General features: G+C 46.6%; 1 protein-coding gene across 4 annotated transcripts in view; it reads left to right on the top strand.

The window, feature by feature from the left end:
* Positions 1 to 11,585: 11,585 nt before the first annotated feature.
* SFXN1 (sideroflexin 1) overlaps positions 11,586 to 12,815 on the top strand; it is a 62,373-nt gene continuing 61,143 nt past the window's right edge. Inside the window, exon 1 of one of the 4 annotated variants that reach the window (XM_070377221.1) lies at positions 11,586 to 11,902. The gene's annotated coding sequence lies outside the window, so the exon portion shown is untranslated. The remainder of the gene's footprint in view (positions 11,903 to 12,815) is intronic. The other 3 variants (XM_070377223.1, XM_070377224.1, XM_070377222.1) reach the window with 3 other exon arrangements.

Raw genomic sequence — 12,815 nt, 5'->3', positions numbered from 1 at the left:
AGTTTTCTTCATCCCACTTTTCACTCCCTGAAGTCCTGCATATATCGGGTTATTTCCTGTCCCCCTCCCCCCACCACTGGAGTGTAAGTTCCCACAAAGGAGGGAGTCTCACTCGCTGGTACCTGTGTAGGGCAGGCATGGAATAGATGCTCAGTTGATGTACGTTGGATGGGTGAATGGATTGGACCAAAGCAGCAAACAGGGTATCATAGTCTTCTCAGATGAATTACAGAAAGGGCAAGGTGAGTCCTCACCCAGAGCAAAAAGAAACGTGAAGTAGTATTTCTTCCTTATTTCTGCCCTAATATGTTAAGATTAATTTGACTAATGAACCAGTTTCTTAAAACCCATAATGGAGTGAGTCAGCTTTCCCGGAGTAATCAACATTGTGTTTAGCCTCCAGGACCTATTTAAGACATAATTGGCTTCCAAGTGATATTCAGCATTGCTGTATTTTTAAACAAAGAGCCAATTCATGATGTGTTTTTCAGATGCTTTGTGTGTGAGACACATTGAGCTTTCATAACCCCCCAAACAAGAATGCTTTTAGGATTATTGTCTGCAGATTTGAGGAACAAAAGCCGAAGGCCTGTCTGCCCTCTGCTCACAGTCCAGCCCCCATTTTGGGCAGATGGCAGATCAGCTCTGCAATTAACCCACAAAGATCCCTGCAGTCAACCCCTGACACCTCAAGAACAGGAGGGGCCCCTATGAATCAACTGAAGGAGGATCCTGTGGGTTCTGCAGTGTTTGGACCACCCCTTGACTGCCGTGACCTCCATCCCCGGCTACACACTGAAGCATTAAAAATCCAGATTCCAGGTCCTGCCTTTTAGGATCCTGATGTAATTTGCCTGGATTGTGGCCCAGAAAACTGGATAAAATTGGCAAGTTTTTAAAGCTTCCTGGGTGACTCCAAGCTCTGGCCAGGGCAAGTCACTATTTTCAAAGGTCCTTGGTGGCACCGAGGCAGATAGCATGAAGCCCCACCGCTGCCTGCACTCTGCCTCCAGAGACACCCTGGGCTGCCGATTTGTCCATTCTGCTGTGCTGGCCCCGTGGCTTTCCCTTCCTGGGCCCCGACTCTGGCCCCACCCTCTCCCTAACCTCTCCAAGGAATGGATCCATGGGGATAGTGCTTCTAGTTTTGACCTCACCCCTCCTGAGAAGTATTCCTACACGCCCTTCTCCACCTACCCCTACACCTTCCAGGCCAAGCCCACTCCATGCCCATCATCACCCACCTGGACCACAGCTCCCCCACCCACACCCACCGTTGCTGGCCAAAATCTTGGCTTTCTCCGTCCACTGAAGCCAAATAAAAAGTATGGAGACAGAGTTTGGAAGGCACAGGTGGCTTGAATTCTCAGCCGGCTGAGATGGAATCACAGCAGGCTCACGTCTCAAGAACTGTGCCCACCTCCCCCTCCATGAGGAGTCTAGGGACTTATGCAAGGTAAGGGCTTGCAGTCAGGAGTCTGTGATGAGGAGCAAAGGTGTTAGGATCTTGTCAAAGACAGTCATAGGCTGGCATCAGTAACCCAGTAATTGAGTCTGGCGATCGGTGGCACCGTGCCCTTGTTTCTGATGTAACTACAAGGGGAAGGTGTCGTAAGGGCAAAAGCTAGACACAGGATTAGTCAGCATAGTGTGCGTGCTAAATCGCTTCAGTCATGTCCGACTCTTTGCAACCCTATGAACCGTAACCTTCCAGGCTCCTCTGTCCATGAGATTCTTATCCAGGCAAGAATACTGGAGTGGACTGCCATGCCCTCCTCCAAGGGATCTTCCTGACCCAAGCTCAGACCTGCATCTCTATGTCTCCTGCATTGGCAGGAAGGTTCTTTACCACTAGCACCAGCTGGGAAGCCATTTAGTGAAGAGTCAGGAAAATAGATATGAAGTATAGCTCCTGCGAAGTTAGGTGGCAGAAAAGCAGACTTGGTTACAGACATTAAGAGCGACAGGCAATTAAAGTAAAAAAACAAAAACAAAAAATCACTAGGAATGCTCAGGCCTGCCCACTGTTCTCTTTATCTTCTTTGTCCTTGAGAAAGCCAAAGTCACTCAGTCGTGTCTGACTCTGTGACCCCATGGATTTAAAAAAAACCCTCATTTCTCTTTTTTTACCTTTGCACTGCAACAAATTAAAAAAAAAAAAAAAAAAAACCTCATTCCCCTTTTCTTCCTTTGCACTACATCACCATCTGGTGGGGCCTCTATGTTCCCCCTGCAAAGAATGTCCTTTCCTGCCTGCCTCTTTACCCCGCATTCTCTTGCTTGTCCCTTAAATCTGTTGCCTCTACCCGGAACCCTTCCCTGACACGTATGTCCTCCCTCTGGGCTGTGTGTCTGCTGCTGAGACCACCTGGCCCTGCATGGGCCCTGAGTGTCTTTCTGGCAGGCGGACCCTATCTAACACCTCAGTGGCTATAGTACCCTCGATGGGGCTTCATCAGATGATATCAACAAACACAGCAAGAAAACTAACAAACAAATGGGACCTCAGCAACCTAGGACATTTGACTTGGTTTCCAGGTGAATCTCTGTCTGGGCTACAAGCAGTAATTTATCACTCCTATTTTTAACTTTCCAAAGTAAGAATGACCAGGATGCAGATTTTGCATGACAAAAGTGGATGTACAAGAAGCAAATGAGTGTAAAAAGGCCTGAATTCAGCCCACAGATCTTGTCTTTGTATTTAAAACAATACCTTACTAACATTCAAAAATTAAGAAATTCTGGCTCTTTTGTGGATTTCTGGTGTCTCTTGAAACAAATGAGAAGATGTGGCCCCTCAGGTTCCCAAGGCAACCTCTCTGGTGGCTTTGTCCCGACCACTTGGCCCAGTTCCAGGCTCTCTGCTGGTCTCACCGAGATCAGGACCCCCAGGCCCTTGGAGCTCCAGCTTCTGGTCTCCATTAACCTTGCACATGGTGATTAGCATGCGTTCCACCAAGTCTTATGGTGTTAAGAGCATTTAACCTGGAATCAGGCAGACCTGGAGACACAGAAGCTGTGAGGTATCATTAGGTACACCACTTCACTGCTCAGAACCTCCTTCTCTGCCTTTCAGAGCTCGCAGACAAGAAGAAGGGACAGACCACAATCAGAGAACTGTGAAGAAGTAAGTGCTCTAACAAAATTAATACCAAAGTATACACCCAATGGAAGTACAATAAAGTGCCTGGCAAACTGAAGGACAGCTTCCTGGAGGAGGTGTCTTTCAACTGGGCTTTGAGGGATGTGTATCATTTTGTCCAGGAATCAAGACTCTCTGGGAAAGGCATTCCAGACCAAAATCTGAACAAAGACAAACAGGAAGAAAACAACCTGTTACAGAGTATATCATGAGAAATGCCGGAGAGGATGAAGCGCAAGCTGAATCAAGACTGCCGGGAGAAATATCAATAACCTCAGATACGCAGATGACACCACCCTTATGGCAGAAAGTGAAGAGGAACTAAACAGCCTCTTGATGAAAGTGAAAGAGGAGAGTGAAAAAGCCGGCTTAAAACTCAGCATTCAAAAAACTAAGATTGTGGCATCCGGTCCCATCACTTCATGGCAAATAGCTGGGGAAACAATGGAAACAGTGACAGGCTTTATTTTGGGGGGCTCCAAAATCACTGCAGATGGTGACTGCAGCCTTGAAATCAAAAGATGCTTGCTCCTTGGACGAAAAGCTATGACCAACCTAGACAACATATTAAAAAGCAGAGACATTATTTTACTGACAAAGGTCCATATAGTCAAAGCTATGTTTTTTCCAGAAGTTATGGATGGATGTGAGAGTTGCACCATAAAGAATGGTATAAAGCTGAATGCCGAAGAATTGATGCTTTTGGTGTTGGAGAAGACCTGAAAGTCCCCTGGACAGCAAAGGAGATCCAACCAGTCCATCCTAAAGGAAATCAGTCCTGACTATTCATTGGAAGGACTGATGCTGAAGCTGAAGCTCCAATACTTTGGCCACCTGATTCGAAGAACTGACTCATTGGAAAAGACCCTGATGCTGGGAAAGATTGAAGGCAGGAGGAGAAGGGGACGACAGAGAATGAGATGGTTAGATGGCATAACCAGCTCGATGGACATAAGTTTGAGCAACTTCCAGGAGTTTGTGATGAACAGGGAAGCCTGGTGTGCTGCAGCCCATGGGGTCGCAAAGAGTCAGACACGACTGAGAGACTGAACTGAATTGAACTTTCTGGAAACAGTGAGTTGATCAATATTCTTGTATCAGGGTAAAAGGTCAGAGATAAAGTTAATTGGAAGTTAAGGTCAGTATCAACAAGTCTTGAATGCCATATCAAGACTTTATCTGGAGGCAAGAATCAGTTTTCAGGTGGGGAGTGATATGATTTCAGATCTTGGAAAAATTGCTCTAGAGGCAGAAATTAGGTGAAAACACATGCCCCAAACATTGCAAACTAAATGCAAAACAGAACAATCCCCCCTGCTCTTTTATCCACGAAAAGATTATACTTGAGTACTGCAGCTGCTTTAGTCATAATAACCAAAAACTGGAAACACTGTAAATGTTCATCATTTGGAAATGGACACAAAATATGTGGTCTATTCCTATGAAGCAGAATTCTACACAACTAGAGAAGACAGAGTACAACTACATCCAACCACACAGATACATCTCAAAAACAGGCTAAGTGAAAGAAACCAGACACACACTCAAAAAAGCACATATTGTATGACGTCATTTAGATAAAGTTTCAGAACAGATAAAACTAATTAAAAGTTAGCGCTAGACATCATCGAAGAGAGTTGATTAAAGTCAAGATAATGTTTGTGCGTGCTCGTGTAGCCGCTCAGTCGTGTCCGACTCTCTGCGACCCCATGTACCGTAAACTACAAGGCGCCTCTGTCCATGGGATCATCCTGGCAGCCATACTGTACTGGGTTGCCATTTCCTCTTCCAGGGGATCAATTCAGGGATTGAACCCACATCACCTGTATTGCAGGCGGATTCTTTATCACTCAGCCGTCTGGGAAGTCCCAAGGTGTTACCCCTGGAGAAATCAAGGAGTATGTTGACTGAGAAACAGCCTGAGGGGACTTTCTGGGTTATTCAATGCATCCTCTTTGCTTGAGTGTGAGGCAGAGACCATGCCTCTACAGAGAAGTCTTGATGTCGCACTGGCAGGTGACCTCAGCTCAGCCGATCAGATTGACACGCCCAGTACCATGGAGAATCGTTTCCGGCAGTGGCTGCAATGAGCAATTCCAGGAGCAGAAGTGACTCTTGTGCAAGCTGTAGTGTCCGACATCCAGGGGTGGTGGCTGCAGGGCCCTCACCACAGTGCTGCTGTGCTGTGATTTGAGTGGGGGGGGGTAATTGCAGCAGGCATCATTCAAGGACCTGGGAATACAGTGGCGGGTAGATAGAATCCCTGCCCTTGTGATGGAACGTTCTAGTGCAAGAGATAGAGAAGAAACAGGTCAACAGATAAGTAAACACAGTGGTTTTGGATAGCAACAGTGCAGTAACAGAAATAAAAGAGTGTTGAACTCCAGTGGGAGTGGGAGGGTCAAGGAAGGCCTCTCTGAGGACGTGATATTTGACCTGAAAGCATTCCAGGCAGCTGGAACAGCATATGCAAAGGGCCTGAGGTGGGAATAAGTTGGCCTGTTCAGAAGTCAGGAAATCTGGTGATATTAATATGAAATTGCAGCAATGGGACAGGACAGATCATGCAAGTCCATAGGTCATGATGGAATGTTTGAATTTAATTGTAAGTGTAGCTGGTAGCCATTGAGGATTTTAAAGCAGAGGATGAATTGATCTTATCCACATTTCAAAAGATCAGGGGATGGATCGTTAGAAGCAACAGTGAGGAGAGATATAAAGTCAGGGGAAGGATAATGTGATGGTTAGTTTTATGCATCAGCCAGGCTTGTTTAGAAACCCAGTTATTCAATTAAGCACTAATCTGGGTGCTGTTGTGAAGGTATTTTGTAGATATGGTTAACATCTGCAATCAGTTGAGTTTGCATAAAGAAGACTGTCCTCCATAATGTGGGTGGGCCTCACCTAAGCAGTTGATGGCCTTAAGAGCAAGGAATGATTTTCCCAGAGACGTTCAGCTACTCAAGACTGAAGCATCAATGGGAGTTTTCAGCCTGCTGGTCTGTCCTTTAAATTTCAGGCCTGCAAGCCCCCACAATCATTGAGAAAATTCCTTACCAAAACTCTCTAGACAGATAGATAGATAGAGGAAGGATGGATGGGTAGCTAGCTAACTGTAGAGATAGAAACATACCCTATTGGTTCTATTATCTCAGTGAACCCTGACTAACACAAGTAGTTAACCTCTCAGAGTTTCGCTAAGGACTAAAGAAGATGTTTGTGAAAGTGACTACTATAAGCCCAGCTCATAGTGGATAGTCCATGACTGTTATACCCCTATGTCCCTCCTTCTGTTAGGCTCAGGATGAAGAGTTTGATTAGGCCAGAAAATAAAAGAAAATTCTGGAAGAAAACATACTAAAACTCTCTCAGGGAGAGTGCTGGGGAACAACAGGGAGTACTTACATGAACTTTTGCATACCTCTACAAACTCATGGTTATGTATTTCCTCTTATCATCATAAATAACTTTGCTAAGAGAGTCTGACCCTGGTGGCTCAGACAGTAAAGCATCTGCCTACAGTGCAGGACTACAGGACTGGAAAAGCTCAGTTTTCATTCCAATCCCAAAGAAAGGCAATGTCAAACAATGCTCAAACTACCACACAATTGCAATCATCTCACATGCTAGTAAAGTAATGCTCAAAATTCTCCAAGCCAGGCTTCAGCAATACGTGAACTGTGAACTTCCTGATGTTCAAGCTGGTTTTAGAAAAGGCAGAGGAACCAGAGATCAAATTGCCAACATCTGCTGGATCATGGAAAAAGCAAAAGAGTTCCAGAAAAACATCTATTTCTGCTCTATTGCCTATGCCAAAGCCTTTGACTGTGTGGATCACAATAAACTGTGGAAAATTCTGAAAGAGATGGGAATACCAGACCACCTGATCTGCCTCTTAAGAAATCTGTATGCAGGTCAGGAAGCAACAGTTAGAACTGGACATGGAACAACAGACTGGTTCCAAATAGGAAAAGGAGTACGTCAAGGCTGTATACTGTCACCCTGCTTATTTAACTTATATGCAGAGTACATCATGAGAAACGCTGGACTGGAAGAAACACAAGCTGGAATCAAGATTGCCGGGAGAAATATCAATAACCTCAGATATGCAGATGATACCACCCTTGTGACAGAAAGTGAAGAGGAACTCAAAAGCCTCTTGATGAAAGTGAAAGAGGAGAGTGAAAAAGTTGGCTTAAAGCTCAGCATTCAGAAAACAAAGATCATGGCATCTGGTCCTACCACTTCATGGGAAATAGATGGGGAAACAGTGGAAACAGTATCAGACTTTATTTTTCTGGGCTCCAAAATCACTGCAGATGGTGACTGCAGCCATGAAATTGAAAGACGCTTACTCCTTGGAAGGAAAGTTATGACCAACCTAGATAGCATATTCAAAAGCAGAGACATTACTTTTGCCAACAAATGTCCGTCTATGGTTTTTCCCGTGGTCATGTATGGATGTGAGAGTTGGACTGTGAAGAAGGCTGAGTGCCGAAGAACTGATGCTTTTGAATTGTGGTGTTGGAGAAGACTCTTGAGAGTCCCTTGGACTGCAAGGAGATCCAACCAGTCCATTCTGAAGGAGATCAGCCCTGGGATTTCTTTGGAAGGAATGATGCTAAAGCTGAAACTCCAGCACTTTGGCTACCTCATGCGAAGAGTTGACTCATTGGAAAAGACTCTGATGCTGGGAGGGATTGAGGGCAGGTGGAGAAGGGGACGACAGAGGCTGAGATGGCTGGATGGCATCACTGACTCGATGGACGTGAGTCTGAGTTAACTCCGGGAGTTGGTGATGGACAGGGAGGCCTGGCGTGCTGCGATTCATGGGGTCGCAGAGTCGGACATGACTGAACAACTGAACTGAAAAGAGTCTGGAACTTAAGGTTTTCATTTAAATATTAAGTCTCACTGAATTCCCTGTTCTACAATGAGGAAACTTTCATCTTGTGATATATTCTGCAAGATCTTTGCTCAGCTCATGGAACTTACACTATGCTCAGAAATGTCCCCCTATCTTTGCTGACTTAAGCATTGTTTTGTTTTTGCCATGCCCTGAACAGTTCAAAGTCCATATTAAAATGTCAGGGTTTTGCAACCTTTGTCAATGCAAGCCCAGCAAGAATCCCCAAGCCCTTGTCAACATCCTTGTCATCAAAGCTGAAAAATACTAGTTTAACTTCTCTGGACGCTGTTTCTGAAAAATGTTTATGTAAAACAATGGTAGGAACACATGTGGACACCTATTTTTTATTCTTTAAACCTTAGCTTATTTCTTCTTCTGTCATCTGCCTTCTTTTCTTTGATTTTTCAAATTTGGTTTTATTCAGCTCAAAGTCACCACTTCTGTGCACCTACCAGTCAGCAGAGACAGAACTTTAACTCAAAAGAACTTATGACTTAAAAAAAAAAAATGTGCTTGTGGGTTGATATATGGACTCCTATAACTAGAAGCCCAGGAAGTAGGTTAAGCTTCACTACTGAGTGAGCCCAGGGCCTGCAATGATATCATCTGAACTGTCTCTCTTGAATCTTTCAGCTTAGTTTCAATTCTGCCAACGGGCAAAAACAGCAGCCCTGGCAGCCCCCAATCCGTATTCTTCCAGCTTAGCAACTCCAGGAGGGCCAGAGGAGGGAGGTGACTGCTCTTTTCCCCAGTGTCTACATATAAACTCAGGGCAAGATTCTGGTTGCCCAAGCTTGTGTTACATACCCATGACAGTGGTAGGCAAGAGAAGATAAATTCCATGACTGATGATCTGACCTGGATCAAATGAAGTGAGTGTTGGGAGCTCCCCAAAAGAAATTGGGATGCTGAGAAGGTAAAATACACCCAAGAAAGAATTTTTGAAAAATAATGTCCCCCAGTTTTCACTTGTCTATATATCATAGCTATTTATAGTCACTATACATCTTCTCCCATTAAGAGATAAAGAATCTTCGCTGGTTGTGTGACTTACTTTGACCAACAGGATAAAGTAGAAGTGAAAGCAATCTTGAATTGCTGGAAGAAAGAGACTTGGAACAGAGCCCAGTCAGTCCTCTTGTACTAGTGAGAAAGTCCTGCCAAGACCCGCAGAGCCACCAATTGAGTAAGTTTTGCAGAGCCCAGCTTTGATTGGCAGAAGTGCCAGCCAACCTACAGATGCAGGAACAAAAATAAATGTTTATGAGTGTATACTCTTGAGGTTTTTGTGGTTCTGTCGCAGCATCAATGTGGCAAAAGATAACAGATAAACTTTGTATCTACCAGCCCTCTCTCTCATCCCCATTCTGCCCCAGAGGTAAGCATCCCCGCCATGTGCTCATAGCACTTACTTTCACAGCCCATATTACACTGTGACAGTGTTTATACTGAGTTATAATCATTTATTGTAACTACTTGTTTACATATTTATCTCCTTGACACTAAGTTATTTTAGGGAGGAATTTTTTTTTAATCTTTTTAAGCCTAACACTCGGCACAATATGTAGTAAAGAAAAGAAACTGGTTAAACGTTCCTAGGAATTATGAGTTACCAAATCGCTAGCCAGGTTGAATATCTTTCCTTGGGTATTAGGGTCGTTTGTTTTTCCTTCGCCATGAATGGCATGTTTCATAGTTTTCTGTATGTGTTTCTATTGGATAGCTTCTCTTTCTTCCTCTTAATTTGTAAATCTTTTAAAATATTGTTTCCATATGTATTCTTTGTCAGATCCATGTATTGAAAACAACTTCCTGCCAGGCTGTAAACAAACTCTTTCCCTTTTATTATGGACTACATGAATTGTTTAATGAGGTTTAACTTTTTAATCTTCCCTTTATATTCCATTCATGCATGTATGCTCAGTCACTCAGTCGTGTCTGACCCTTTGAGAACCTATGAACTGTATGTAGCCTGCCAGGCTTCTCTGTCCATGGGATTATCCAGGCAAGCATGCTGGATTGGTTTGCCATTTCCTCCTCCAGGGGATCTTCCAGATCCAGGGATCAAATCCACATCTCCCGCATTGCAGGTGGATTCTTTACCACTATACCACCTGAGAAGCCAATAGTCCATCTATTTCGTGTTTATTTAAGCATGCCCCCTTTATTTCCGGGTCATAAAGGCACCCTCCTATATCGTCTTCTAAAACTCTGGGAGTTTTGTTTTTCGTATTTGGGTCTTTGAACTGTGTGGAGCTCACTTTCATAGATGGTTTAAGGTAGGGATTCAATTGCCTCAGCATCATTTAATGGATATTTAACCTTCCCCTTCACCTGAAAGTGAAAATCGCTCAGTCCTGTCCGATTCTTTGCGACCCCATGGACTATACGTCCATGGAATGAATTCTCCAGGCCAGAATACTGGAGTGGGTAGCCTATCCCTTCTCCAGAGGATCTTGCCCACCCAGAAACTGAACCGGGCCCTGCTGCATTGCAGGCGGATTCTTTACCAACTGAGCCACAGGGAAGCCCAGACACTGGCTCGCCTTCACCTGGGATGCAGCTAGCAGCAGGTTTCTCTATGCGCAGGGCTGATGTCTGGTACCTCTATTTGGCCCACTATTTGTTGACGCCTGCGCAAACACACAACCTCTGTGTTCACAGGACAAGCTACTCCACCTTGCTCTTTTTCTTCAAACTTGCTTTGGCTATTTCTGGCTTTTTATTTTTCCATATTCATTTTTACCGTCACCTTGTCAAGTTATACGCCACACCCTTATATGCGCTAGAGTAGTCAGAATTTTGTTTGGAAGTGCATTCAATTTTTAGGCTGATTTGGGGGAGAATTTACGACTTTAAAAATGGAATCTTCCTATCCTCTAAATAATGTAAATTCACCATTTATTAGATTTCATCTGCCTCCAAAATATACCCAGAATCCAGTAATTCTCACCAATAACCAACTTGGTCCAAGCCACGATCATCTCTCCCCTGATTAGCCAAAGTCGCCTGCCTACCGCCTCTCTGCCTCCATGTCACCTCCTCCACAGCAGCGGGGTGAGTTTTGTGAAGACATAAATCAGGTCATGGCCCTGGCATCAGGGCAAATCGCTTTGTCGCCTCCGTGTCAGATTCCACACTTTGGGAAACAGTGGCTTAAATGAATGTGACTGAGACGATGCTGGTAACTGGGAAATGATCAACTAAAGGGGGCGGAATGGGTAGCATTTCCCTTCTCCAGGGGATCTTCCCAACCCAGGGACTGAACCCAGGTCTCCCGCATTGCGGGTAGATTCTTTACCCGCTGAGCCACAAGGGAAGCCCAAGAACACTGGAGTGGGTAGCGTATCCCTTCTCCAGAGGATCTTCCGGATCCAAGAATCCAACCGGGGTCTCGTGCATTGCAGGCGGATTCTTTACCAACTGAATGAGAAGATGAGTGAGTGAGAAGATGAGCAAGAAGATGCTGGTAACCGGGAAATGATCAAGTAAAGGAGGCGGTCTCTTGGAAACCAAAATGGAAGCGGAGGCACCGGCCTGAGCAGAGCCTCGCACCGCCGCGAGGATGAACTTGGGAGTTTCTGATGGACTCAGAAGCAAACGCGCGGGCACAGCGGTTCCGCTCCCGGATCAGGCGGAGGCTGCGCCCAGAGCGCAGTGACAGCGAGGGTGCGTCCGGGCCTCCTGGCCTCGTGGCTGCGCACGGGGACGCGCTCCGAGGGCGCGCTCCGGGAGGCGGCGACGGCGACGCGCGGGGCCGCCGTGGCGGGAGAAGCGTTTCCGGTGGCGGCGGAGGCGGCGCCGAGCAGATTCTGTCTGAGAGCTGCGCCGGCTGTAGCCAGTGAGTAGCGGTGAGTTGCGGGCCTGGGTGCAGTGGGTGGGAAACGCGCAGGGAGCCGGGCGGACGGGCGCGGGCTGGAGCTGGGGCTCGCGCCCGCGGGCGGCTACTGGGCGACCCCCCACATCCCGGCTGGGAAATCAAAAACCCCCTCGGCCTGCCCGGGACTCCCCGGGCCAGGGGGTCCCTGCACCTTGGAAACCCCACCTGCCGTCCCGCTGCCTGAGCTCCCCACCTCCGGCAACCTGACCTCCCGCGAGCTCCGCCCGGAGCCCTGCGGTGGAGCGGGTCCCCCGGCACGGAAGGGGGTTCATGCATCCACGCTTGCACGCGCCCTGCCACGCCGTCCTCGGGGCCGCGTGCCGAAACCCGCCGCGGGGAGGGCACCAAGATGGCTGCCGCGGGGACGGGTGCGGGCGAGTGCAGGTGGCCGGTGACACCGACCCCCGCGTCCCCAGCTCCTGGCTCCTGGCGCAGAGCGGGGCTCCAACCCTGGAACGAGCCATCTATTAGGGAAGAGACCGGCAGGTGATGGAAACAGCGGTGGTCCTCTCAGAGCTTCCATCTCAGTGCTGACCTCCTGAGCTTTCGCACTTGTCACGGGTCTCTAACCTTCTGAGAATGACAGTAGCCACAGTGTCTACTAAGTGTGTGCAGGTGATCCAGGTCCATGCATTTTTACATTACATTCCTGCAGCCCCATGAGGTACTTGGCCTTGCCTTCCTAATCCAGATGAGAAAGGAAACTGGATCTCAGAGAGGTTGTGCATCCTGCCTAAGGTCACACAGTGGGTCCTCTGTAGTCTCAGCTTAAACGTTACTTCCTCAAAGACGCTTTCCAAACTTGGCTGTCTTGTTTGACATTTGTTTTTTCCATAAGATAATTTGTCACCAGTTGAAACGAACTATTGGCTTTCTTGTTTGAT

This window comes from Bos mutus, chromosome 10, assembly GCF_027580195.1.
Source record: "Bos mutus isolate GX-2022 chromosome 10, NWIPB_WYAK_1.1, whole genome shotgun sequence".
In the NCBI taxonomy this organism is placed as follows: Eukaryota; Metazoa; Chordata; class Mammalia; order Artiodactyla; family Bovidae; genus Bos; species Bos mutus.
Note: the sequence above shows the minus strand (reverse complement) of the source record. Positions and strands in the feature narration are given on the sequence as shown.